Below are 26440 nucleotides of genomic sequence, written 5' to 3'. Positions count from 1 at the left end.
CTGCTCTCGGTTTGTCCCGCGCATGGGAAGCAGCACGCTGCGTGCCCAGATTGCTTCCCGCTCTATCCTGCCTACCTTGGGGCTACTTCTGAGCACGGAGGCATGCCTACAAGCAAGCTGAGATGGGCTTTGCCTAAGAGTCAGGGAAGTGGCGAGCGGAACAAGGCATGTGCTAAAACACCTTCCTTCGCAGGCACATTCCCTCCTGGGGCGCTTCGTTCTCTTGCCTTAGCGCCCTGCTTTCTTTGGAGGCTGTTTGCGTCCAGCAGCACGCACAGCGGGAAGCTTCCTGCTTGTGCGCCTCCAACTCTCGGCAGATAGAAGCACCTGCTCTCGGTTTGTCCCGCGCATGGGAAGCAGCACGCTGCATGCCCAGATTGCTTCCCGCTCTATCCTGCCTCGTGCGGGGTGGCTTCTGAACACACAGGCATGCCCAACATCAAACTGAGAGGGACTTTGCCTAAGAGTCAGGCAAGTGGTGACCAGAGCCAGGAATGTGCTGCAGTCTTCCCTCACAGGCAGAAGCACTCCTGGTGCGCCTAGAACGCTTCCCTTAGCGCCCTGCTTTGTTTGGATGCTCTTGGAGCACAGCAGCACGCAGAGCGGGAAGCTGCGCGCTGGCCAGCTCCAAGTCTCGGCAGAGAGAAGCGCAAGTGAGGCACCTGCTCTCGGTTTGTCCCGCGCATGGGAAGCAGCACGCTGCGTGCCCCGATTGCTTCCCGCTCTATCCTGCCTTCCCTGGGGCTACTTCTGAGCACGGAGGCATGCCTACAAGCAAGCTGAGATGGGCTTTGCCTAAGAGTCAGGGAAGTGGCGAGCGGAACAAGGCATGTGCTAAAACACCTTCCTTCGCAGGCACATTCCCTCCTGGGGCGCTTCGTTCTCTTGCCTTAGCGCCCTGCTTTCTTTGGAGGCTGTTTGCGTCCAGCAGCACGCACAGCGGGAAGCTTCCTGCTTGTGCGCCTCCAACTCTCGGCAGACAGAAGCACCTGCTCTCGGTTTGTCCCGCGCATGGGAAGCAGCACGCTGCGTGCCCAGATTGCTTCCCGCTCTATCCTGCCTACCTTGGGGCTACTTCTGAGCACGGAGGCATGCCTACAAGCAAGCTGAGATGGGCTTTGCCTAAGAGTCAGGGAAGTGGCGAGCGGAACAAGGCATGTGCTAAAACACCTTCCTTCGCAGGCACATTCCCTCCTGGGGCGCTTCGTTCTCTTGCCTTAGCGCCCTGCTTTCTTTGGAGGCTGTTTGCGTCCAGCAGCACGCACAGCGGGAAGCTTCCTGCTTGTGCGCCTCCAACTCTCGGCAGATAGAAGCACCTGCTCTCGGTTTGTCCCGCGCATGGGAAGCAGCATGCTGCGTGCCCAGATTGCTTCCCGCTCTATCCTGCCTCGTGCGGGGTGGCTTCTGAACACACAGGCATGCCCAACATCAAACTGAGAGGGACTTTGCCTAAGAGTCAGGCAAGTGGTGACCAGAGCCAGGAATGTGCTGCAGTCTTCCCTCACAGGCAGAAGCACTCCTGGTGCGCCTAGAGCGCTTCCCTTAGCGCCCTGCTTTGTTTGGATGCTCTTGGAGCACAGCAGCACGCACAGCGGGAAGCTGCGCGCTGGCCAGCTCCAAGTCTCGGCAGAGAGAAGCGCAAGTGAGGCACCTGCTCTCGGTTTGTCCCGCGCATGGGAAGCAGCACGCTGCGTGCCCAGATTGCTTCCCGCTCTATCCTGCCTACCTTGGGGCTACTTCTGAGCACGGAGGCATGCCTACAAGCAAGCTGAGATGGGCTTTGCCTAAGAGTCAGGGAAGTGGCGAGCGGAACAAGGCATGTGCTAAAACACCTTCCTTCGCAGGCACATTCCCTCCTGGGGCGCTTCGTTCTCTTGCCTTAGCGCCCTGCTTTCTTTGGAGGCTGTTTGCGTCCAGCAGCACGCACAGCGGGAAGCTTCCTGCTTGTGCGCCTCCAACTCTCGGCAGATAGAAGCACCTGCTCTCGGTTTGTCCCGCGCATGGGAAGCAGCATGCTGCGTGCCCAGATTGCTTCCCGCTCTATCCTGCCTCGTGCGGGGTGGCTTCTGAACACACAGGCATGCCCAACATCAAACTGAGAGGGACTTTGCCTAAGAGTCAGGCAAGTGGTGACCAGAGCCAGGAATGTGCTGCAGTCTTCCCTCACAGGCAGAAGCACTCCTGGTGCGCCTAGAGCGCTTCCCTTAGCGCCCTGCTTTGTTTGGATGCTCTTGGAGCACAGCAGCACGCACAGCGGGAAGCTGCGCGCTGGCCAGCTCCAAGTCTCGGCAGAGAGAAGCGCAAGTGAGGCACCTGCTCTCGGTTTGTCCCGCGCATGGGAAGCAGCACGCTGCGTGCCCAGATTGCTTCCCGCTCTATCCTGCCTGCTTTGGGGCTACTTCTGAGCACGGAGGCATGCCTACAAGCAAGCTGAGATGGGCTTTGCCTAAGAGTCAGGGAAGTGGCGAGCGGAACAAGGCATGTGCTAAAACACCTTCCTTCGCAGGCACATTCCCTCCTGGGGCGCTTCGTTCTCTTGCCTTAGCGCCCTGCTTTCTTTGGAGGCTGTTTGCGTCCAGCAGCATGCACAGCGGGAAGCTTCCTGCTTGTGCACCTCCAACTCTCGGCAGATAGAAGCACCTGCTCTCGGTTTGTCCCGCGCATGGGAAGCAGCATGCTGCGTGCTCAGATTGCTTCCCGCTCTATCCTGCCTCGTGCGGGGTGGCTTCTGAACACACAGGCATGCCCAACATCAAACTGAGAGGGACTTTGCCTAAGAGTCAGGCAAGTGGTGACCAGAGCCAGGAATGTGCTGCAGTCTTCCCTCACAGGCAGAAGCACTCCTGGTGCGCCTAGAGCGCTTCCCTTAGCGCCCTGCTTTGTTTGGATGCTCTTGGAGCACAGAAGCACGCAGAGCGGGAAGCTGCGCGCTGGCCAGCTCCAAGTCTCGGCAGAGAGAAGCGCAAGTGAGGCACCTGCTCTCGGTTTGTCCCGCGCATGGGAAGCAGCATGCTGCGTGCCCAGAATGCTTCCCGCTCTATCCTGCCTCGTGCGGGGTGGCTTCTGAACACACAGGCATGCCCAACAACAAACTGAGAGTCAGGCAAGTGGTGACCAGAGCCAGGAATGTGCTGCAGTCTTCCCTCACAGGCAGAAGCACTCCTGGTGCGCCTAGATCGCGTCCCTTAGCGCCCCGCTTTGTTTGGATTCTCTTGGAGCACAGCAGCACGCACAGCGGGAAGCTGCGCGCTGGCCAGCTCCAAGTCTCGGCAGACAGAAGCGCAAGTGAGGCACCTGCTCTCGGTTTGTCCCGCGCATGGGAAGCAGCACGCTGCATGCCCAGATTGCTTCCCGCTCTATCCTGCCTCGTGCGGGGTGGCTTCTGAACACACAGGCATGCCCAACATCAAACTAAGAGGGACTTTGCCTAAGAGTCAGGCAAGTGGTGACCAGAGCCAGGAATGTGCTGCAGTCTTCCCTCACAGGCAGAAGCACTCCTGGTGCGCCTAGAGCGCTTCCCTTAGCGCCCTGCTTTGTTTGGAGCACAGCGACATGCACACCTAGAAGCTGCGCGCTGGCCAGCTCCAAGTCTCGGCAGAGAGAAGCACAAGTGAGGCACCTGCTCTCGGTTTGTCCCGCGCGTGGGAAGCAGCACGCTGCGTGCCCAGATTGCTTCCCGCTCTATCCTGCCTGCCTTGGGGCTACTTCTGAGCACGGAGGCATGCCTACAAGCAAGCTGAGATGGGCTTTGCCTAAGAGTCAGGGAAGTGGCGAGCGGAACAAGGCATGTGCTAAAACACCTTCCCTCGCAGGCAAATTCCCTCCTGGGGCGCTTCGTTCTCTTGCCTTAGCGCCCTGCTTTCTTTGGAGGCTGTTTGCGTCCAGCAGCACGCACAGCGGGAAGCTTCCTGCTTGTGCGCCTCCAACTCTCGGCAGATAGAAGCACCTGCTGTCGGTTTGTCCCGCGCATGGGAAGCAGCATGCTGCGTGCTCAGATTGCTTCCCGCTCTATCCTGCCTCGTGCGGGGTGGCTTCTGAACACACAGGCATGCCCAACATCAAACTGAGAGGGACTTTGCCTAAGAGTCAGGCAAGTGGTGACCAGAGGCAGGAATGTGCTGCAGTCTTCCCTCACAGGCAGAAGCACTCCTGGTGCGCCTAGACCGCTTCCCTTAGCGCCCCGCTTTGTTTGGATGCTCTTGGAGCACAGCAGCACGCACAGCGGGAAGCTGCGCGCTGGCCAGCTCCAAGTCTCGGCAGAGAGAAGCGCAAGTGAGGCACCTGCTCTCGGTTTGTCCCGTGCGTGGGAAGCAGCACGCTGCGTGCCCAGATTGCTTCCCGCTCTATCCTGCCTGCCTTGGGGCTACTTCTGAGCACGGAGGCATGCCTACAAGCAAGCTGAGATGGGCTTTGCCTAAGAGTCAGGGAAGTGGCGAGCGGAACAAGGCATGTGCTAAAACACCTTCCTTCGCAGGCACATTCCCTCCTGGGGCGCTTCGTTCTCTTGCCTTAGCGCCCTGCTTTCTTTGGAGGCTGTTTGCGTCCAGCAGCACGCACAGCGGGAAGCTTCCTGCTTGTGCGCCTCCAACTCTCGGCAGATAGAAGCACCTGCTCTCGGTTTGTCCCGCGCATGGGAAGCAGCATGCTGCGTGCCCAGATTGCTTCCCGCTCTATCCTGCCTCGTGCGGGGTGGCTTCTGAACACACAGGCATGCCCAACATCAAACTGAGAGGGACTTTGCCTAAGAGTCAGGCAAGTGGTGACCAGAGCCAGGAATGTGCTGCAGTCTTCCCTCACAGGCAGAAGCACTCCTGGTGCGCCTAGAGCGCTTCCCTTAGCGCCCTGCTTTGTTTGGATGCTCTTGGAGCACAGCAGCACGCACAGCGGGAAGCTGCGCGCTGGCCAGCTCCAAGTCTCGGCAGAGAGAAGCGCAAGTGAGGCACCTGCTCTCGGTTTGTCCCGCGCATGGGAAGCAGCACGCTGCGTGCCCAGATTGCTTCCCGCTCTATCCTGCCTGCCTTGGGGCTACTTCTGAGCACGGAGGCATGCCTACAAGCAAGCAGAGATGGGCTTTGCCTAAGAGTCAGGGAAGTGGCGAGCGGAACAAGGCATGTGCTAAAACACCTTCCCTCGCAGGCACATTCCCTCCTGGGGCGCTTCGTTCTCTTGCCTTAGCGCCCTGCTTTCTTTGGAGGCTGTTTGCGTCCAGCAGCACGCACAGCGGGAAGCTTCCTGCTTGTGCGCCTCCAACTCTCGGCAGATAGAAGCACCTGCTCTCGGTTTGTCCCGCGCATGGGAAGCAGCATGCTGCGTGCCCAGATTGCTTCCCACTCTATCCTGCCTCGTGCGGGGTGGCTTCTGAACACACAGGCATGCCCAACATCAAACTGAGAGGGACTTTGCCTAAGAGTCAGGCAAGTGGTGACCAGAGCCAGGAATGTGCTGCAGTCTTCCCTCACAGGCAGAAGCACTCCTGGTGCGCCTAGAACGCTTCCCTTAGCGCCCTGCTTTGTTTGGATGCTCTTGGAGCACAGCAGCACGCAGAGCGGGAAGCTGCGCGCTGGCCAGCTCCAAGTCTCGGCAGAGAGAAGCGCAAGTGAGGCACCTGCTCTCGGTTTGTCCCGCGCATGGGAAGCAGCACGCTGCGTGCCCCGATTGCTTCCCGCTCTATCCTGCCTTCCCTGGGGCTACTTCTGAGCACGGAGGCATGCCTACAAGCAAGCTGAGATGGGCTTTGCCTAAGAGTCAGGGAAGTGGCGAGCGGAACAAGGCATGTGCTAAAACACCTTCCTTCGCAGGCACATTCCCTCCTGGGGCGCTTCGTTCTCTTGCCTTAGCGCCCTGCTTTCTTTGGAGGCTGTTTGCGTCCAGCAGCACGCACAGCGGGAAGCTTCCTGCTTGTGCGCCTCCAACTCTCGGCAGACAGAAGCACCTGCTCTCGGTTTGTCCCGCGCATGGGAAGCAGCACGCTGCGTGCCCAGATTGCTTCCCGCTCTATCCTGCCTACCTTGGGGCTACTTCTGAGCACGGAGGCATGCCTACAAGCAAGCTGAGATGGGCTTTGCCTAAGAGTCAGGGAAGTGGCGAGCGGAACAAGGCATGTGCTAAAACACCTTCCTTCACAGGCACATTCCCTCCTGGGGCGCTTCGTTCTCTTGCCTTAGCGCCCTGCTTTCTTTGGAGGCTGTTTGCGTCCAGCAGCACGCACAGCGGGAAGCTTCCTGCTTGTGCGCCTCCAACTCTCGGCAGACAGAAGCACCTGCTCTCGGTTTGTCCCGCGCATGGGAAGCAGCATGCTGCGTGCCCAGATTGCTTCCCGCTCTATCCTGCCTCGTGCGGGGTGGCTTCTGAACACACAGGCATGCCCAACAACAAACTAAGAGTCAGGCAAGTGGTGACCAGAGGCAGGAATGTGCTGCAGTCTTCCCTCACAGGCAGAAGCACTCCTGGTGCGCCTAGAGCGCTTCCCTTAGCGCCCTGCTTTGTTTGGATGCTCTTGGAGCACAGCAGCACGCACAGCTGGAAGCTGCGCGCTGGCCAGCTCCAAGTCTCGGCAGAGAGAAGCGCAAGTGAGGCACCTGCTCTCGGTTTGTCCCGCGCGTGGGAAGCAGCACGCTGCGTGCCCAGATTGCTTCCCGCTCTATCCTGCCTGCCTTGGGGCTACTTCTGAGCACGGAGGCATGCCTACAAGCAAGCTGAGATGGGCTTTGCCTAAGAGTCAGGCAAGTGGCGAGCGGAACAAGGCATGTGCTGCACACCTTCCCTCACAGGCACATTCCCTCCTGGGGCGCTTCGTTCTCTTGCCTTAGCGCCCTGCTTTCTTTGGAGGCTGTTTGCGTCCAGCAGCAGGCACAGCGGGAAGCTTCCTGCTTGTGCGCCTCCAACTCTCGGCAGATAGAAGCATCTGCTCTCGGTTTGTCCCGCGCATGGGAAGCAGCATGCTGCGTGCCCAGAATGCTTCCCGCTACATCCTGCCTCGTGCAGGGTGGCTTCTGAACACACAGGCATGCCCAGCTACAAACTAAGAGTCAGGCAAGTGGTGACCAGAGCCAGGAATGTGCTGCAGTCTTCCCTCACAGGCAGAAGCACTCCTGGTGCGCCTAGAGCGCTTCCCTTAGCGCCCTGCTTTGTTTGGATGCTCTTGGAGCACAGCAGCACGCACAGCGGGAAGCTGCGCGCTGGCCAGCTCCAAGTCTCGGCAGAGAGAAGCGCAAGTGAGGCACCTGCTCTCGGTTTGTCCCGTGCGTGGGAAGCAGCACGCTGCGTGCCCAGATTGCTTCCCGCTCTATCCTGCCTGCCTTGGGGCTACTTCTGAGCACGGAGGCACGCCTACAAGCAAGCTGAGATGGGCTTTGCCTAAGAGTCAGGGAAGTGGCGAGCGGAACAAGGCATGTGCTAAAACACCTTCCTTCGCAGGCACATTCCCTCCTGGGGCGCTTCGTTCTCTTGCCTTAGCGCCCTGCTTTCTTTGGAGGCTGTTTGCGTCCAGCAGCACGCACAGCGGGAAGCTTCCTGCTTGTGCGCCTCCAACTCTCGGCAGATAGAAGCACCTGCTCTCGGTTTGTCCCGCGCATGGGAAACAGCATGCTGCGTGCCCAGATTGCTTCCCGCTCTATCCTGCCTCGTGCGGGGTGGCTTCTGAACACACAGGCATGCCCAACATCAAACTGAGAGGGACTTTGCCTAAGTGTCAGGCAAGTGGTGACCAGAGCCAGGAATGTGCTGCAGTCTTCCCTCACAGGCAGAAGCACTCCTGGTGCGCCTAGAGCGCTTCCCTTAGCGCCCTGCTTTGTTTGGATGCTCTTGGAGCACAGCAGCACGCACAGCTAGAAGCTGCGCGCTGGCCAGCTCCAAGTCTCGGCAGAGAGAAGCGCAAGTGAGGCACCTGCTCTCGGTTTGTCCCGCGCATGGGAAGCAGCACGCTGCGTGCCCAGATTGCTTCCCGCTCTATCCTGCCTGCCTTGGGGCTACTTCTGAGCACGGAGGCATGCCTACAAGCAAGCTGAGATGGGCTTTGCCTAAGAGTCAGGGAAGTGGCGAGCGGAACAAGGCATGTGCTAAAACACCTTCCCTCGCAGGCACATTCCCTCCTGGGGCGCTTCGTTCTCTTGCCTTAGCGCCCTGCTTTCTTTGGAGGCTGTTTGCGTCCAGCAGCACGCACAGCGGGAAGCTTCCTGCTTGTGCGCCTCCAACTCTCGGCAGATAGAAGCACCTGCTCTCGGTTTGTCCCGCGCATGGGAAGCAGCATGCTGCGTGCCCAGATTGCTTCCCGCTCTATCCTGCCTCGTGCGGGGTGGCTTCTGAACACACAGGCATGCCCAACATCAAACTGAGAGGGACTTTGCCTAAGAGTCAGGCAAGTGGTGACCAGAGCCAGGAATGTGCTGCAGTCTTCCCTCACAGGCAGAAACACTCCTGGTGCGCCTAGAGCGCTTCCCTTAGCGCCCTGCTTTGTTTGGTGCACAGCAGCACGCAGAGCGGGAAGCTGCGCGCTGGCCAGCTCCAAGTCTCGGCAGAGAGAAGCGCAAGTGAGGCACCTGCTCTCGGTTTGTCCCGCGCATGGGAAGCAGCACGCTGCGTGCCCAGATTGCTTCCCGCTCTATCCTGCCTGCCTTGGGGCTACTTCTGAGCACGGAGGCATGCCTACAAGCAAGCTGAGATGGGCTTTGCCTAAGAGTCAGGCAAGTGGCGAGCGGAACAAGGCATGTGCTAAAACACCTTCCTTCGCAGGCACATTCCCTCCTGGGGCGCTTCGTTCTCTTGCCTTAGCGCCCTGCTTTCTTTGGAGGCTGTTTGCGTCCAGCAGCACGCACAGCGGGAAGCTTCCTGCTTGTGCGCCTCCAACTCTCGGCAGATAGAAGCACCTGCTCTCGGTTTGTCCCGCGCATGGGAAGCAGCATGCTGCGTGCCCAGAATGCTTCCCGCTCTATCCTGCCTCGTGCGGGGTGGCTTCTGAACACACAGGCATGCCCAACATCAAACTGAGAGGGACTTTGCCTAAGAGTCAGGCAAGTGGTGACCAGAGCCAGGAATGTGCTGCAGTCTTCCCTCACAGGCAGAAGCACTCCTGGTGCGCCTAGAGCGCTTCCCTTAGCGCCCTGCTTTGTTTGGATGCTCTTGGAGCACAGCAGCACGCACAGCGGGAAGCTGCGCGCTGGCCAGCTCCAAGTCTCGGCAGAGAGCAGCGCAAGTGAGGCACCTGCTCTCGGTTTGTCCCGCGCATGGGAAGCAGCACGCTGCGTGCCCAGATTGCTTCCCGCTCTATCCTGCCTGCCTTGGGGCTACTTCTGAGCACGGAGGCATGCCTACAAGCAAGCTGAGATGGGCTTTGCCTAAGAGTCAGGGAAGTGGCGAGCGGAACAAGGCATGTGCTAAAACACCTTCCCTCGCAGGCACATTCCCTCCTGGGGCGCTTCGTTCTCTTGCCTTAGCGCCCTGCTTTCTTTGGAGGCTGTTTGCGTCCAGCAGCACGCACAGCGGGAAGCTTCCTGCTTGTGCGCCTCCAACTCTCGGCAGATAGAAGCACCTGCTCTTGGTTTGTCCCGCACATGGGAAGCAGCATGCTGCGTGCCCAGAATGCTTCCCGCTCTATCCTGCCTCGTGCGGGGTGGCTTCTGAACACACAGGCATGCCCAACATCAAACTGAGAGGGACTTTGCCTAAGAGTCAGGCAAGTGGTGACCAGAGCCAGGAATGTGCTGCAGTCTTCCCTCACAGGCAGAAGCACTCCTGGTGCGCCTAGAGCGCTTCCCTTAGCGCCCTGCTTTGTTTGGATGCTCTTGGAGCACAGCAGCACGCACAGCGGGAAGCTGCGCGCTGGCCAGCTCCAAGTCTCGGCAGAGAGAAGCGCAAGTGAGGCACCTGCTCTCGGTTTGTCCCGCGCATGGGAAGCAGCACGCTGCGTGCCCAGATTGCTTCCCGCTCTATCCTGCCTACCTTGGGGCTACTTCTGAGCACGGAGGCATGCCTACAAGCAAGCTGAGATGGGCTTTGCCTAAGAGTCAGGGAAGTGGCGAGCGGAACAAGGCATGTGCTAAAACACCTTCCTTCGCAGGCACATTCCCTCCTGGGGCGCTTCGTTCTCTTGCCTTAGCGCCCTGCTTTCTTTGGAGGCTGTTTGCGTCCAGCAGCACGCACAGCGGGAAGCTTCCTGCTTGTGCGCCTCCAACTCTCGGCAGATAGAAGCACCTGCTCTCGGTTTGTCCCGCGCATGGGAAGCAGCACGCTGCATGCCCAGATTGCTTCCCGCTCTATCCTGCCTACCTTGGGGCTACTTCTGAGCACGGAGGCATGCCTACAAGCAAGCAGAGATGGGCTTTGCCTAAGAGTCAGGGAAGTGGCGAGCGGAACAAGGCATGTGCTAAAACACCTTCCTTCGCAGGCACATTCCCTCCTGGGGCGCTTCGTTCTCTTGCCTTAGCGCCCTGCTTTCTTTGGAGGCTGTTTGCGTCCAGCAGCACGCACAGCGGGAAGCTTCCTGCTTGTGCGCCTCCAACTCTCGGCAGATAGAAGCACCTGCTCTCGGTTTGTCCCGCGCATGGGAAGCAGCACGCTGCATGCCCAGATTGCTTCCCGCTCTATCCTGCCTACCTTGGGGCTACTTCTGAGCACGGAGGCATGCCTACAAGCAAGCTGAGATGGGCTTTGCCTAAGAGTCAGGGAAGTGGCGAGCGGAACAAGGCATGTGCTAAAACACCTTCCTTCACAGGCACATTCCCTCCTGGGGCGCTTCGTTCTCTTGCCTTAGCGCCCTGCTTTCTTTTAGGCTGTTTGCGTCCAGCAGCACGCACAGCGGGAAGCTTCCTGCTTGTGCGCCTCCAACTCTCGGCAGATAGAAGCACCTGCTCTCGGTTTGTCCCGCGCATGGGAAGCAGCATGCTGCGTGCCCAGATTGCTTCCCGCTCTATCCTGCCTCGTGCGGGGTGGCTTCTGAACACACAGGCATGCCCAACAACAAACTAAGAGTCAGGCAAGTGGTGACCAGAGGCAGGAATGTGCTGCAGTCTTCCCTCACAGGCAGAAGCACTCCTGGTGCGCCTAGAGTGCTTCCCTTAGCGCCCTGCTTTGTTTGGATGCTCTTGGAGCACAGCAGCACGCACAGCTGGAAGCTGCGCGCTGGCCAGCTCCAAGTCTCGGCAGAGAGAAGCGCAAGTGAGGCACCTGCTCTCGGTTTGTCCCGCGCGTGGGAAGCAGCACGCTGCGTGCCCAGATTGCTTCCCGCTCTATCCTGCCTGCCTTGGGGCTACTTCTGAGCACGGAGGCATGCCTACAAGCAAGCTGAGATGGGCTTTGCCTAAGAGTCAGGGAAGTGGCGAGCGGAACAAGGCATGTGCTAAAACACCTTCCCTCGCAGGCACATTCCCTCCTGGGGCGCTTCGTTCTCTTGCCTTAGCGCCCTGCTTTCTTTGGAGGCTGTTTGCGTCCAGCAGCACGCACAGCGGGAAGCTTCCTGCTTGTGCGCCTCCAACTCTCGGCAGATAGAAGCACCTGCTCTCGGTTTGTCCCGCGCATGGGAAGCAGCATGCTGCGTGCCCAAATTGCTTCCCGCTCTATCCTGCCTCGTGCGGGGTGGCTTCTGAACACACAGGCATGCCCAACATCAAACTGAGAGGGACTTTGCCTAAGAGTCAGGCAAGTGGTGACCAGAGCCAGGAATGTGCTGCAGTCTTCCCTCACAGGCAGAAGCACTCCTGGTGCGCCTAGAGCGCTTCCCTTAGCGCCCTGCTTTGTTTGGATGCTCTTGGAGCACAGCAGCACGCACAGCGGGAAGCTGCGCGCTGGCCAGCTCCAAGTCTCGGCAGAGAGAAGCGCAAGTGAGGCACCTGCTCTCGGTTTGTCCCGCGCATGGGAAGCAGCACGCTGCGTGCCCAGATTGCTTCCCGCTCTATCCTGCCTGCCTTGGGGCTACTTCTGAGCACGGAGGCATGCCTACAAGCAAGCAGAGATGGGCTTTGCCTAAGAGTCAGGCAAGTGGCGAGCGGAACAAGGCATGTGCTAAAACACCTTCCTTCGCAGGCACATTCCCTCCTGGGGCGCTTCGTTCTCTTGCCTTAGCGCCCTGCTTTCTTTGGAGGCTGTTTGCGTCCAGCAGCACGCACAGCGGGAAGCTTCCTGCTTGTGCGCCTCCAACTCTCGGCAGATAGAAGCACCTGCTCTCGGTTTGTCCCGCGCATGGGAAGCAGCATGCTGCGTGCCCAGATTGCTTCCCACTCTATCCTGCCTCGTGCGGGGTGGCTTCTGAACACACAGGCATGCCCAACATCAAACTGAGAGGGACTTTGCCTAAGAGTCAGGCAAGTGGTGACCAGAGCCAGGAATGTGCTGCAGTCTTCCCTCACAGGCAGAAGCACTCCTGGTGCGCCTAGAACGCTTCCCTTAGCGCCCTGCTTTGTTTGGATGCTCTTGGAGCACAGCAGCACGCAGAGCGGGAAGCTGCGCGCTGGCCAGCTCCAAGTCTCGGCAGAGAGAAGCGCAAGTGAGGCACCTGCTCTCGGTTTGTCCCGCGCATGGGAAGCAGCACGCTGCGTGCCCCGATTGCTTCCCGCTCTATCCTGCCTTCCCTGGGGCTACTTCTGAGCACGGAGGCATGCCTACAAGCAAGCTGAGATGGGCTTTGCCTAAGAGTCAGGGAAGTGGCGAGCGGAACAAGGCATGTGCTAAAACACCTTCCTTCGCAGGCACATTCCCTCCTGGGGCGCTTCGTTCTCTTGCCTTAGCGCCCTGCTTTCTTTGGAGGCTGTTTGCGTCCAGCAGCACGCACAGCGGGAAGCTTCCTGCTTGTGCGCCTCCAACTCTCGGCAGACAGAAGCACCTGCTCTCGGTTTGTCCCGCGCATGGGAAGCAGCACGCTGCGTGCCCAGATTGCTTCCCGCTCTATCCTGCCTACCTTGGGGCTACTTCTGAGCACGGAGGCATGCCTACAAGCAAGCTGAGATGGGCTTTGCCTAAGAGTCAGGGAAGTGGCGAGCGGAACAAGGCATGTGCTAAAACACCTTCCTTCGCAGGCACATTCCCTCCTGGGGCGCTTCGTTCTCTTGCCTTAGCGCCCTGCTTTCTTTGGAGGCTGTTTGCGTCCAGCAGCACGCACAGCGGGAAGCTTCCTGCTTGTGCGCCTCCAACTCTCGGCAGATAGAAGCACCTGCTCTCGGTTTGTCCCGCGCATGGGAAGCAGCATGCTGCGTGCCCAGATTGCTTCCCGCTCTATCCTGCCTCGTGCGGGGTGGCTTCTGAACACACAGGCATGCCCAACATCAAACTGAGAGGGACTTTGCCTAAGAGTCAGGCAAGTGGTGACCAGAGCCAGGAATGTGCTGCAGTCTTCCCTCACAGGCAGAAGCACTCCTGGTGCGCCTAGAGCGCTTCCCTTAGCGCCCTGCTTTGTTTGGATGCTCTTGGAGCACAGCAGCACGCACAGCGGGAAGCTGCGCGCTGGCCAGCTCCAAGTCTCGGCAGAGAGAAGCGCAAGTGAGGCACCTGCTCTCGGTTTGTCCCGCGCATGGGAAGCAGCACGCTGCGTGCCCAGATTGCTTCCCGCTCTATCCTGCCTACCTTGGGGCTACTTCTGAGCACGGAGGCATGCCTACAAGCAAGCTGAGATGGGCTTTGCCTAAGAGTCAGGGAAGTGGCGAGCGGAACAAGGCATGTGCTAAAACACCTTCCTTCGCAGGCACATTCCCTCCTGGGGCGCTTCGTTCTCTTGCCTTAGCGCCCTGCTTTCTTTGGAGGCTGTTTGCGTCCAGCAGCACGCACAGCGGGAAGCTTCCTGCTTGTGCGCCTCCAACTCTCGGCAGACAGAAGCACCTGCTCTCGGTTTGTCCCGCGCATGGGAAGCAGCATGCTGCGTGCCCAGATTGCTTCCCGCTCTATCCTGCCTCGTGCGGGGTGGCTTCTGAACACACAGGCATGCCCAACATCAAACTGAGAGGGACTTTGCCTAAGAGTCAGGCAAGTGGTGACCAGAGCCAGGAATGTGCTGCAGTCTTCCCTCACAGGCAGAAGCACTCCTGGTGCGCCTAGAGCGCTTCCCTTAGCGCCCTGCTTTGTTTGGATGCTCTTGGAGCACAGCAGCACGCACAGCGGGAAGCTGCGCGCTGGCCAGCTCCAAGTCTCGGCAGAGAGAAGCGCAAGTGAGGCACCTGCTCTCGGTTTGTCCCGCGCATGGGAAGCAGCACGCTGCGTGCCCAGATTGCTTCCCGCTCTATCCTGCCTGCTTTGGGGCTACTTCTGAGCACGGAGGCATGCCTACAAGCAAGCTGAGATGGGCTTTGCCTAAGAGTCAGGGAAGTGGCGAGCGGAACAAGGCATGTGCTAAAACACCTTCCTTCGCAGGCACATTCCCTCCTGGGGCGCTTCGTTCTCTTGCCTTAGCGCCCTGCTTTCTTTGGAGGCTGTTTGCGTCCAGCAGCATGCACAGCGGGAAGCTTCCTGCTTGTGCACCTCCAACTCTCGGCAGATAGAAGCACCTGCTCTCGGTTTGTCCCGCGCATGGGAAGCAGCATGCTGCGTGCTCAGATTGCTTCCCGCTCTATCCTGCCTCGTGCGGGGTGGCTTCTGAACACACAGGCATGCCCAACATCAAACTGAGAGGGACTTTGCCTAAGAGTCAGGCAAGTGGTGACCAGAGCCAGGAATGTGCTGCAGTCTTCCCTCACAGGCAGAAGCACTCCTGGTGCGCCTAGAGCGCTTCCCTTAGCGCCCTGCTTTGTTTGGATGCTCTTGGAGCACAGCAGCACGCAGAGCGGGAAGCTGCGCGCTGGCCAGCTCCAAGTCTCGGCAGAGAGAAGCGCAAGTGAGGCACCTGCTCTCGGTTTGTCCCGCGCATGGGAAGCAGCACGCTGCGTGCCCAGATTGCTTCCCGCTCTATCCTGCCTCGTGCGGGGTGGCTTCTGAACACACAGGCATGCCCAACATCAAACTGAGAGGGACTTTGCCTAAGAGTCAGGCAAGTGGTGACCAGAGCCAGGAATGTGCTGCAGTCTTCCCTCACAGGCAGAAGCACTCCTGGTGCGCCTAGAGCTCTTCCCTTAGCACCCTGCTTTGTTTGAAGAACAGCAGCACGCAGAGCGGGAAGCTGCGCGCTGGCCAGCTCCAAGTCTCGGCAGAGAGAAGCGCAAGTGAGGCACCTGCTCTCGGTTTGTCCCGCGCGTGGGAAGCAGCACGCTGCGTGCCCAGATTGCTTCCCGCTCTATCCTGCCTGCCTTGGGGCTACTTCTGAGCACGGAGGCATGCCTACAAGCAAGCTGAGATGGGCTTTGCCTAAGAGTCAGGGAAGTGGCGAGCGGAACAAGGCATGTGCTAAAACACCTTCCTTCGCAGACACATTCCCTCCTGGGGCGCTTCGTTCTCTTGCCTTAGCGCCCTGCTTTCTTTGGAGGCTGTTTGCGTCCAGCAGCATGCACAGCGGGAAGCTTCCTGCTTGTGCGCCTCCAACTCTCGGCAGATAGAAGCACCTGCTCTCGGTTTGTCCCGCGCATGGGAAGCAGCCTGCTGCGTGCCCAGATTGCTTCCCGCTCTATCCTGCCTCGTGCGGGGTGGCTTCTGAACACACAGGCATGCCCAACAACAAACTAAGAGTCAGGCAAGTGGTGACCAGAGCCAGGAATGTGCTGCAGTCTTCCATCACAGGCAGAAGCACTCCTGGTGCGCCTAGAGCGCTTCCCTTAGCGCCCTGCTTTGTTTGGATGCTCTTGGAGCACAGAAGCACGCAGAGCGGGAAGCTGCGCGCTGGCCAGCTCCAAGTCTCGGCAGAGAGAAGCGCAAGTGAGGCACCTGCTCTCGGTTTGTCCCGCGCATGGGAAGCAGCATGCTGCGTGCCCAGAATGCTTCCCGCTCTATCCTGCCTCGTGCGGGGTGGCTTCTGAACACACAGGCATGCCCAACAACAAACTGAGAGTCAGGCAAGTGGTGACCAGAGCCAGGAATGTGCTGCAGTCTTCCCTCACAGGCAGAAGCACTCCTGGTGCGCCTAGATCGCGTCCCTTAGCGCCCCGCTTTGTTTGGATTCTCTTGGAGCACAGCAGCACGCACAGCGGGAAGCTGCGCGCTGGCCAGCTCCAAGTCTCGGCAGACAGAAGCGCAAGTGAGGCACCTGCTCTCGGTTTGTCCCGCGCATGGGAAGCAGCACGCTGCATGCCCAGATTGCTTCCCGCTCTATCCTGCCTCGTGCGGGGTGGCTTCTGAACACACAGGCATGCCCAACATCAAACTAAGAGGGACTTTGCCTAAGAGTCAGGCAAGTGGTGACCAGAGCCAGGAATGTGCTGCAGTCTTCCCTCACAGGCAGAAGCACTCCTGGTGCGCCTAGAGCGCTTCCCTTAGCGCCCTGCTTTGTTTGGAGCACAGCGACATGCACACCTAGAAGCTGCGCGCTGGCCAGCTCCAAGTCTCGGCAGAGAGAAGCACAAGTGAGGCACCTGCTCTCGGTTTGTCCCGCGCGTGGGAAGCAGCACGCTGCGTGCCCAGATTGCTTCCCGCTCTATCCTGCCTGCCTTGGGGCTACTTCTGAGCACGGAGGCATGCCTACAAGCAAGCTGAGATGGGCTTTGCCTAAGAGTCAGGGAAGTGGCGAGCGGAACAAGGCATGTGCTAAAACACCTTCCTTCGCAGGCACATTCCCTCCTGGGGCGCTTCGTTCTCTTGCCTTAGCGCCCTGCTTTCTTTGGAGGCTGTTTGCGTCCAGCAGCACGCACAGCGGGAAGCTTCCTGCTTGTGCGCCTCCAACTCTCGGCAGATAGAAGCACCTGCTCTCGGTTTGTCCCGCGCATGGGAAGCAGCATGCTGCGTGCCCAGATTGCTTCCCACTCTATCCTGCCTCGTGCGGGGTGGCTTCTGAACACACAGGCATGCCCAACATCAAACTGAGAGGGACTTTGCCTAAGAGTCAGGCAAGTGGTGACCAGAGCCAGGAATGTGCTGCAGTCTTCCCTCACAGGCAGAAGCACTCCTGGTGCGCCTAGAACGCTTCCCTTAGCGCCCTGCTTTGTTTGGATGCTCTTGGAGCACAGCAGCACGCAGAGCGGGAAGCTGCGCGCTGGCCAGCTCCAAGTCTCGGCAGAGAGAAGCGCAAGTGAGGCACCTGCTCTCGGTTTGTCCCGCGCATGGGAAGCAGCACGCTGCGTGCCCCGATTGCTTCCCGCTCTATCCTGCCTTCCCTGGGGCTACTTCTGAGCACGGAGGCATGCCTACAAGCAAGCTGAGATGGGCTTTGCCTAAGAGTCAGGGAAGTGGCGAGCGGAACAAGGCATGTGCTAAAACACCTTCCTTCGCAGGCACATTCCCTCCTGGGGCGCTTCGTTCTCTTGCCTTAGCGCCCTGCTTTCTTTGGAGGCTGTTTGCGTCCAGCAGCACGCACAGCGGGAAGCTTCCTGCTTGTGCGCCTCCAACTCTCGGCAGACAGAAGCACCTGCTCTCGGTTTGTCCCGCGCATGGGAAGCAGCACGCTGCGTGCCCAGATTGCTTCCCGCTCTATCCTGCCTACCTTGGGGCTACTTCTGAGCACGGAGGCATGCCTACAAGCAAGCTGAGATGGGCTTTGCCTAAGAGTCAGGGAAGTGGCGAGCGGAACAAGGCATGTGCTAAAACACCTTCCTTCGCAGGCACATTCCCTCCTGGGGCGCTTCGTTCTCTTGCCTTAGCGCCCTGCTTTCTTTGGAGGCTGTTTGCGTCCAGCAGCACGCACAGCGGGAAGCTTCCTGCTTGTGCGCCTCCAACTCTCGGCAGATAGAAGCACCTGCTCTCGGTTTGTCCCGCGCATGGGAAGCAGCATGCTGCGTGCCCAGATTGCTTCCCGCTCTATCCTGCCTCGTGCGGGGTGGCTTCTGAACACACAGGCATGCCCAACATCAAACTGAGAGGGACTTTGCCTAAGAGTCAGGCAAGTGGTGACCAGAGCCAGGAATGTGCTGCAGTCTTCCCTCACAGGCAGAAGCACTCCTGGTGCGCCTAGAGCGCTTCCCTTAGCGCCCTGCTTTGTTTGGATGCTCTTGGAGCACAGCAGCACGCACAGCGGGAAGCTGCGCGCTGGCCAGCTCCAAGTCTCGGCAGAGAGAAGCGCAAGTGAGGCACCTGCTCTCGGTTTGTCCCGCGCATGGGAAGCAGCACGCTGCGTGCCCAGATTGCTTCCCGCTCTATCCTGCCTACCTTGGGGCTACTTCTGAGCACGGAGGCATGCCTACAAGCAAGCTGAGATGGGCTTTGCCTAAGAGTCAGGGAAGTGGCGAGCGGAACAAGGCATGTGCTAAAACACCTTCCTTCGCAGGCACATTCCCTCCTGGGGCGCTTCGTTCTCTTGCCTTAGCGCCCTGCTTTCTTTGGAGGCTGTTTGCGTCCAGCAGCACGCACAGCGGGAAGCTTCCTGCTTGTGCGCCTCCAACTCTCGGCAGACAGAAGCACCTGCTCTCGGTTTGTCCCGCGCATGGGAAGCAGCATGCTGCGTGCCCAGATTGCTTCCCGCTCTATCCTGCCTCGTGCGGGGTGGCTTCTGAACACACAGGCATGCCCAACATCAAACTGAGAGGGACTTTGCCTAAGAGTCAGGCAAGTGGTGACCAGAGCCAGGAATGTGCTGCAGTCTTCCCTCACAGGCAGAAGCACTCCTGGTGCGCCTAGAGCGCTTCCCTTAGCGCCCTGCTTTGTTTGGATGCTCTTGGAGCACAGCAGCACGCACAGCGGGAAGCTGCGCGCTGGCCAGCTCCAAGTCTCGGCAGAGAGAAGCGCAAGTGAGGCACCTGCTCTCGGTTTGTCCCGCGCATGGGAAGCAGCACGCTGCGTGCCCAGATTGCTTCCCGCTCTATCCTGCCTGCTTTGGGGCTACTTCTGAGCACGGAGGCATGCCTACAAGCAAGCTGAGATGGGCTTTGCCTAAGAGTCAGGGAAGTGGCGAGCGGAACAAGGCATGTGCTAAAACACCTTCCTTCGCAGGCACATTCCCTCCTGGGGCGCTTCGTTCTCTTGCCTTAGCGCCCTGCTTTCTTTGGAGGCTGTTTGCGTCCAGCAGCATGCACAGCGGGAAGCTTCCTGCTTGTGCACCTCCAACTCTCGGCAGATAGAAGCACCTGCTCTCGGTTTGTCCCGCGCATGGGAAGCAGCATGCTGCGTGCTCAGATTGCTTCCCGCTCTATCCTGCCTCGTGCGGGGTGGCTTCTGAACACACAGGCATGCCCAACATCAAACTGAGAGGGACTTTGCCTAAGAGTCAGGCAAGTGGTGACCAGAGCCAGGAATGTGCTGCAGTCTTCCCTCACAGGCAGAAGCACTCCTGGTGCGCCTAGAGCGCTTCCCTTAGCGCCCTGCTTTGTTTGGATGCTCTTGGAGCACAGCAGCACGCAGAGCGGGAAGCTGCGCGCTGGCCAGCTCCAAGTCTCGGCAGAGAGAAGCGCAAGTGAGGCACCTGCTCTCGGTTTGTCCCGCGCATGGGAAGCAGCACGCTGCGTGCCCAGATTGCTTCCCGCTCTATCCTGCCTCGTGCGGGGTGGCTTCTGAACACACAGGCATGCCCAACATCAAACTGAGAGGGACTTTGCCTAAGAGTCAGGCAAGTGGTGACCAGAGCCAGGAATGTGCTGCAGTCTTCCCTCACAGGCAGAAGCACTCCTGGTGCGCCTAGAGCTCTTCCCTTAGCACCCTGCTTTGTTTGAAGAACAGCAGCACGCAGAGCGGGAAGCTGCGCGCTGGCCAGCTCCAAGTCTCGGCAGAGAGAAGCGCAAGTGAGGCACCTGCTCTCGGTTTGTCCCGCGCGTGGGAAGCAGCACGCTGCGTGCCCAGATTGCTTCCCGCTCTATCCTGCCTGCCTTGGGGCTACTTCTGAGCACGGAGGCATGCCTACAAGCAAGCTGAGATGGGCTTTGCCTAAGAGTCAGGGAAGTGGCGAGCGGAACAAGGCATGTGCTAAAACACCTTCCTTCGCAGACACATTCCCTCCTGGGGCGCTTCGTTCTCTTGCCTTAGCGCCCTGCTTTCTTTGGAGGCTGTTTGCGTCCAGCAGCATGCACAGCGGGAAGCTTCCTGCTTGTGCGCCTCCAACTCTCGGCAGATAGAAGCACCTGCTCTCGGTTTGTCCCGCGCATGGGAAGCAGCCTGCTGCGTGCCCAGATTGCTTCCCGCTCTATCCTGCCTCGTGCGGGGTGGCTTCTGAACACACAGGCATGCCCAACAACAAACTAAGAGTCAGGCAAGTGGTGACCAGAGCCAGGAATGTGCTGCAGTCTTCCATCACAGGCAGAAGCACTCCTGGTGCGCCTAGAGCGCTTCCCTTAGCGCCCTGCTTTGTTTGGATGCTCTTGGAGCACAGAAGCACGCAGAGCGGGAAGCTGCGCGCTGGCCAGCTCCAAGTCTCGGCAGAGAGAAGCGCAAGTGAGGCACCTGCTCTCGGTTTGTCCCGCGCATGGGAAGCAGCATGCTGCGTGCCCAGAATGCTTCCCGCTCTATCCTGCCTCGTGCGGGGTGGCTTCTGAACACACAGGCATGCCCAACAACAAACTGAGAGTCAGGCAAGTGGTGACCAGAGCCAGGAATGTGCTGCAGTCTTCCCTCACAGGCAGAAGCACTCCTGGTGCGCCTAGATCGCGTCCCTTAGCGCCCCGCTTTGTTTGGATTCTCTTGGAGCACAGCAGCACGCACAGCGGGAAGCTGCGCGCTGGCCAGCTCCAAGTCTCGGCAGACAGAAGCGCAAGTGAGGCACCTGCTCTCGGTTTGTCCCGCGCATGGGAAGCAGCACGCTGCATGCCCAGATTGCTTCCCGCTCTATCCTGCCTCGTGCGGGGTGGCTTCTGAACACACAGGCATGCCCAACATCAAACTAAGAGGGACTTTGCCTAAGAGTCAGGCAAGTGGTGACCAGAGCCAGGAATGTGCTGCAGTCTTCCCTCACAGGCAGAAGCACTCCTGGTGCGCCTAGAGCGCTTCCCTTAGCGCCCTGCTTTGTTTGGAGCACAGCGACATGCACACCTAGAAGCTGCGCGCTGGCCAGCTCCAAGTCTCGGCAGAGAGAAGCACAAGTGAGGCACCTGCTCTCGGTTTGTCCCGCGCGTGGGAAGCAGCACGCTGCGTGCCCAGATTGCTTCCCGCTCTATCCTGCCTGCCTTGGGGCTACTTCTGAGCACGGAGGCATGCCTACAAGCAAGCTGAGATGGGCTTTGCCTAAGAGTCAGGGAAGTGGCGAGCGGAACAAGGCATGTGCTAAAACACCTTCCCTCGCAGGCAAATTCCCTCCTGGGGCGCTTCGTTCTCTTGCCTTAGCGCCCTGCTTTCTTTGGAGGCTGTTTGCGTCCAGCAGCACGCACAGCGGGAAGCTTCCTGCTTGTGCGCCTCCAACTCTCGGCAGATAGAAGCACCTGCTCTCGGTTTGTCCCGCGCATGGGAAGCAGCATGCTGCGTGCTCAGATTGCTTCCCGCTCTATCCTGCCTCGTGCGGGGTGGCTTCTGAACACACAGGCATGCCCAACATCAAACTGAGAGGGACTTTGCCTAAGAGTCAGGCAAGTGGTGACCAGAGGCAGGAATGTGCTGCAGTCTTCCCTCACAGGCAGAAGCACTCCTGGTGCGCCTAGACCGCTTCCCTTAGCGCCCCGCTTTGTTTGGATGCTCTTGGAGCACAGCAGCACGCACAGCGGGAAGCTGCGCGCTGGCCAGCTCCAAGTCTCGGCAGAGAGAAGCGCAAGTGAGGCACCTGCTCTCGGTTTGTCCCGTGCGTGGGAAGCAGCACGCTGCGTGCCCAGATTGCTTCCCGCTCTATCCTGCCTGCCTTGGGGCTACTTCTGAGCACGGAGGCATGCCTACAAGCAAGCTGAGATGGGCTTTGCCTAAGAGTCAGGGAAGTGGCGAGCGGAACAAGGCATGTGCTAAAACACCTTCCTTCGCAGGCACATTCCCTCCTGGGGCGCTTCGTTCTCTTGCCTTAGCGCCCTGCTTTCTTTGGAGGCTGTTTGCGTCCAGCAGCACGCACAGCGGGAAGCTTCCTGCTTGTGCGCCTCCAACTCTCGGCAGATAGAAGCACCTGCTCTCGGTTTGTCCCGCGCATGGGAAGCAGCATGCTGCGTGCCCAGATTGCTTCCCGCTCTATCCTGCCTCGTGCGGGGTGGCTTCTGAACACACAGGCATGCCCAACATCAAACTGAGAGGGACTTTGCCTAAGAGTCAGGCAAGTGGTGACCAGAGCCAGGAATGTGCTGCAGTCTTCCCTCACAGGCAGAAGCACTCCTGGTGCGCCTAGAGCGCTTCCCTTAGCGCCCTGCTTGGTTTGGATGCTCTTGGAGCACAGCAGCACGCACAGCGGGAAGCTGCGCGCTGGCCAGCTCCAAGTCTCGGCAGAGAGAAGCGCAAGTGAGGCACCTGCTCTCGGTTTGTCCCGCGCATGGGAAGCAGCACGCTGCGTGCCCAGATTGCTTCCCGCTCTATCCTGCCTGCCTTGGGGCTACTTCTGAGCACGGAGGCATGCCTACAAGCAAGCAGAGATGGGCTTTGCCTAAGAGTCAGGGAAGTGGCGAGCGGAACAAGGCATGTGCTAAAACACCTTCCCTCGCAGGCACATTCCCTCCTGGGGCGCTTCGTTCTCTTGCCTTAGCGCCCTGCTTTCTTTGGAGGCTGTTTGCGTCCAGCAGCACGCACAGCGGGAAGCTTCCTGCTTGTGCGCCTCCAACTCTCGGCAGATAGAAGCACCTGCTCTCGGTTTGTCCCGCGCATGGGAAGCAGCATGCTGCGTGCCCAGATTGCTTCCCACTCTATCCTGCCTCGTGCGGGGTGGCTTCTGAACACACAGGCATGCCCAACATCAAACTGAGAGGGACTTTGCCTAAGAGTCAGGCAAGTGGTGACCAGAGCCAGGAATGTGCTGCAGTCTTCCCTCACAGGCAGAAGCACTCCTGGTGCGCCTAGAACGCTTCCCTTAGCGCCCTGCTTTGTTTGGATGCTCTTGGAGCACAGCAGCACGCAGAGCGGGAAGCTGCGCGCTGGCCAGCTCCAAGTCTCGGCAGAGAGAAGCGCAAGTGAGGCACCTGCTCTCGGTTTGTCCCGCGCATGGGAAGCAGCACGCTGCGTGCCCCGATTGCTTCCCGCTCTATCCTGCCTTCCCTGGGGCTACTTCTGAGCACGGAGGCATGCCTACAAGCAAGCTGAGATGGGCTTTGCCTAAGAGTCAGGGAAGTGGCGAGCGGAACAAGGCATGTGCTAAAACACCTTCCTTCGCAGGCACATTCCCTCCTGGGGCGCTTCGTTCTCTTGCCTTAGCGCCCTGCTTTCTTTGGAGGCTGTTTGCGTCCAGCAGCACGCACAGCGGGAAGCTTCCTGCTTGTGCGCCTCCAACTCTCGGCAGACAGAAGCACCTGCTCTCGGTTTGTCCCGCGCATGGGAAGCAGCACGCTGCGTGCCCAGATTGCTTCCCGCTCTATCCTGCCTACCTTGGGGCTACTTCTGAGCACGGAGGCATGCCTACAAGCAAGCTGAGATGGGCTTTGCCTAAGAGTCAGGGAAGTGGCGAGCGGAACAAGGCATGTGCTAAAACACCTTCCTTCGCAGGCACATTCCCTCCTGGGGCGCTTCGTTCTCTTGCCTTAGCGCCCTGCTTTCTTTGGAGGCTGTTTGCGTCCAGCAGCACGCACAGCGGGAAGCTTCCTGCTTGTGCGCCTCCAACTCTCGGCAGACAGAAGCACCTGCTCTCGGTTTGTCCCGCGCATGGGAAGCAGCATGCTGCGTGCCCAGATTGCTTCCCGCTCTATCCTGCCTCGTGCGGGGTGGCTTCTGAACACACAGGCATGCCCAACAACAAACTAAGAGTCAGGCAAGTGGTGACCAGAGGCAGGAATGTGCTGCAGTCTTCCCTCACAGGCAGAAGCACTCCTGGTGCGCCTAGAGCGCTTCCCTTAGCGCCCTGCTTTGTTTGGATGCTCTTGGAGCACAGCAGCACGCACAGCTGGAAGCTGCGCGCTGGCCAGCTCCAAGTCTCGGCAGAGAGAAGCGCAAGTGAGGCACCTGCTCTCGGTTTGTCCCGCGCGTGGGAAGCAGCACGCTGCGTGCCCAGATTGCTTCCCGCTCTATCCTGCCTGCCTTGGGGCTACTTCTGAGCACGGAGGCATGCCTACAAGCAAGCTGAGATGGGCTTTGCCTAAGAGTCAGGGAAGTGGCGAGCGGAACAAGGCATGTGCTAAAACACCTTCCTTCGCAGGCACATTCCCTCCTGGGGCGCTTCGTTCTCTTGCCTTAGCGCCCTGCTTTCTTTGGAGGCTGTTTGCGTCCAGCAGCACGCACAGCGGGAAGCTTCCTGCTTGTGCGCCTCCAACTCTCGGCAGATAGAAGCACCTGCTCTCGGTTTGTCCCGCGCATGGGAAGCAGCATGCTGCGTGCCCAGATTGCTTCCCACTCTATCCTGCCTCGTGCGGGGTGGCTTCTGAACACACAGGCATGCCCAACATCAAACTGAGAGGGACTTTGCCTAAGAGTCAGGCAAGTGGTGACCAGAGCCAGGAATGTGCTGCAGTCTTCCCTCACAGGCAGAAGCACTCCTGGTGCGCCTAGAGCGCTTCCCTTAGCGCCCTGCTTTGTTTGGATGCTCTTGGAGCACAGCAGCACGCAGAGCGGGAAGCTGCGCGCTGGCCAGCTCCAAGTCTCGGCAGAGAGAAGCGCAAGTGAGGCACCTGCTCTCGGTTTGTCCCGCGCATGGGAAGCAGCACGCTGCGTGCCCCGATTGCTTCCCGCTCTATCCTGCCTTCCCTGGGGCTACTTCTGAGCACGGAGGCATGCCTACAAGCAAGCTGAGATGGGCTTTGCCTAAGAGTCAGGGAAGTGGCGAGCGGAACAAGGCATGTGCTAAAACACCTTCCTTCGCAGGCACATTCCCTCCTGGGGCGCTTCGTTCTCTTGCCTTAGCGCCCTGCTTTCTTTGGAGGCTGTTTGCGTCCAGCAGCACGCACAGCGGGAAGCTTCCTGCTTGTGCGCCTCCAACTCTCGGCAGACAGAAGCACCTGCTCTCGGTTTGTCCCGCGCATGGGAAGCAGCACGCTGCGTGCCCAGATTGCTTCCCGCTCTATCCTGCCTACCTTGGGGCTACTTCTGAGCACGGAGGCATGCCTACAAGCAAGCTGAGATGGGCTTTGCCTAAGAGTCAGGGAAGTGGCGAGCGGAACAAGGCATGTGCTAAAACACCTTCCTTCGCAGGCACATTCCCTCCTGGGGCGCTTCGTTCTCTTGCCTTAGCGCCCTGCTTTCTTTGGAGGCTGTTTGCGTCCAGCAGCACGCACAGCGGGAAGCTTCCTGCTTGTGCGCCTCCAACTCTCGGCAGATAGAAGCACCTGCTCTCGGTTTGTCCCGCGCATGGGAAGCAGCACGCTGCATGCCCAGATTGCTTCCCGCTCTATCCTGCCTACCTTGGGGCTACTTCTGAGCACGGAGGCATGCCTACAAGCAAGCTGAGATGGGCTTTGCCTAAGAGTCAGGGAAGTGGCGAGCGGAACAAGGCATGTGCTAAAACACCTTCCTTCGCAGGCACATTCCCTCCTGGGGCGCTTCGTTCTCTTGCCTTAGCGCCCTGCTTTCTTTGGAGGCTGTTTGCGTCCAGCAGCACGCACAGCGGGAAGCTTCCTGCTTGTGCGCCTCCAACTCTCGGCAGATAGAAGCACCTGCTCTCGGTTTGTCCCGCGCATGGGAAGCAGCACGCTGCGTGCCCAGATTGCTTCCCGCTCTATCCTGCCTACCTTGGGGCTACTTCTGAGCACGGAGGCATGCCTACAAGCAAGCTGAGATGGGCTTTGCCTAAGAGTCAGGGAAGTGGCGAGCGGAACAAGGCATGTGCTAAAACACCTTCCTTCACAGGCACATTCCCTCCTGGGGCGCTTCGTTCTCTTGCCTTAGCGCCCTGCTTTCTTTGGAGGCTGTTTGCGTCCAGCAGCACGCACAGCGGGAAGCTTCCTGCTTGTGCGCCTCCAACTCTCGGCAGATAGAAGCACCTGCTCTCGGTTTGTCCCGCGCATGGGAAGCAGCATGCTGCGTGCCCAGATTGCTTCCCGCTCTATCCTGCCTCGTGCGGGGTGGCTTCTGAACACACAGGCATGCCCAACAACAAACTAAGAGTCAGGCAAGTGGTGACCAGAGGCAGGAATGTGCTGCAGTCTTCCCTCACAGGCAGAAGCACTCCTGGTGCGCCTAGAGCGCTTCCCTTAGCGCCCTGCTTTGTTTGGATGCTCTTGGAGCACAGCAGCACGCACAGCTGGAAGCTGCGCGCTGGCCAGCTCCAAGTCTCGGCAGAGAGAAGCGCAAGTGAGGCACCTGCTCTCGGTTTGTCCCGCGCGTGGGAAGCAGCACGCTGCGTGCCCAGATTGCTTCCCGCTCTATCCTGCCTGCCTTGGGGCTACTTCTGAGCACGGAGGCATGCCTACAAGCAAGCTGAGATGGGCTTTGCCTAAGAGTCAGGGAAGTGGCGAGCGGAACAAGGCATGTGCTAAAACACCTTCCCTCG

The sequence above is a fragment of the Rhea pennata genome, chromosome 6 (genome assembly GCF_028389875.1).
Source record: "Rhea pennata isolate bPtePen1 chromosome 6, bPtePen1.pri, whole genome shotgun sequence".
Lineage (NCBI taxonomy): Eukaryota > Metazoa > Chordata > Aves > Rheiformes > Rheidae > Rhea > Rhea pennata.
This window is presented reverse-complemented; position numbering follows the sequence as displayed.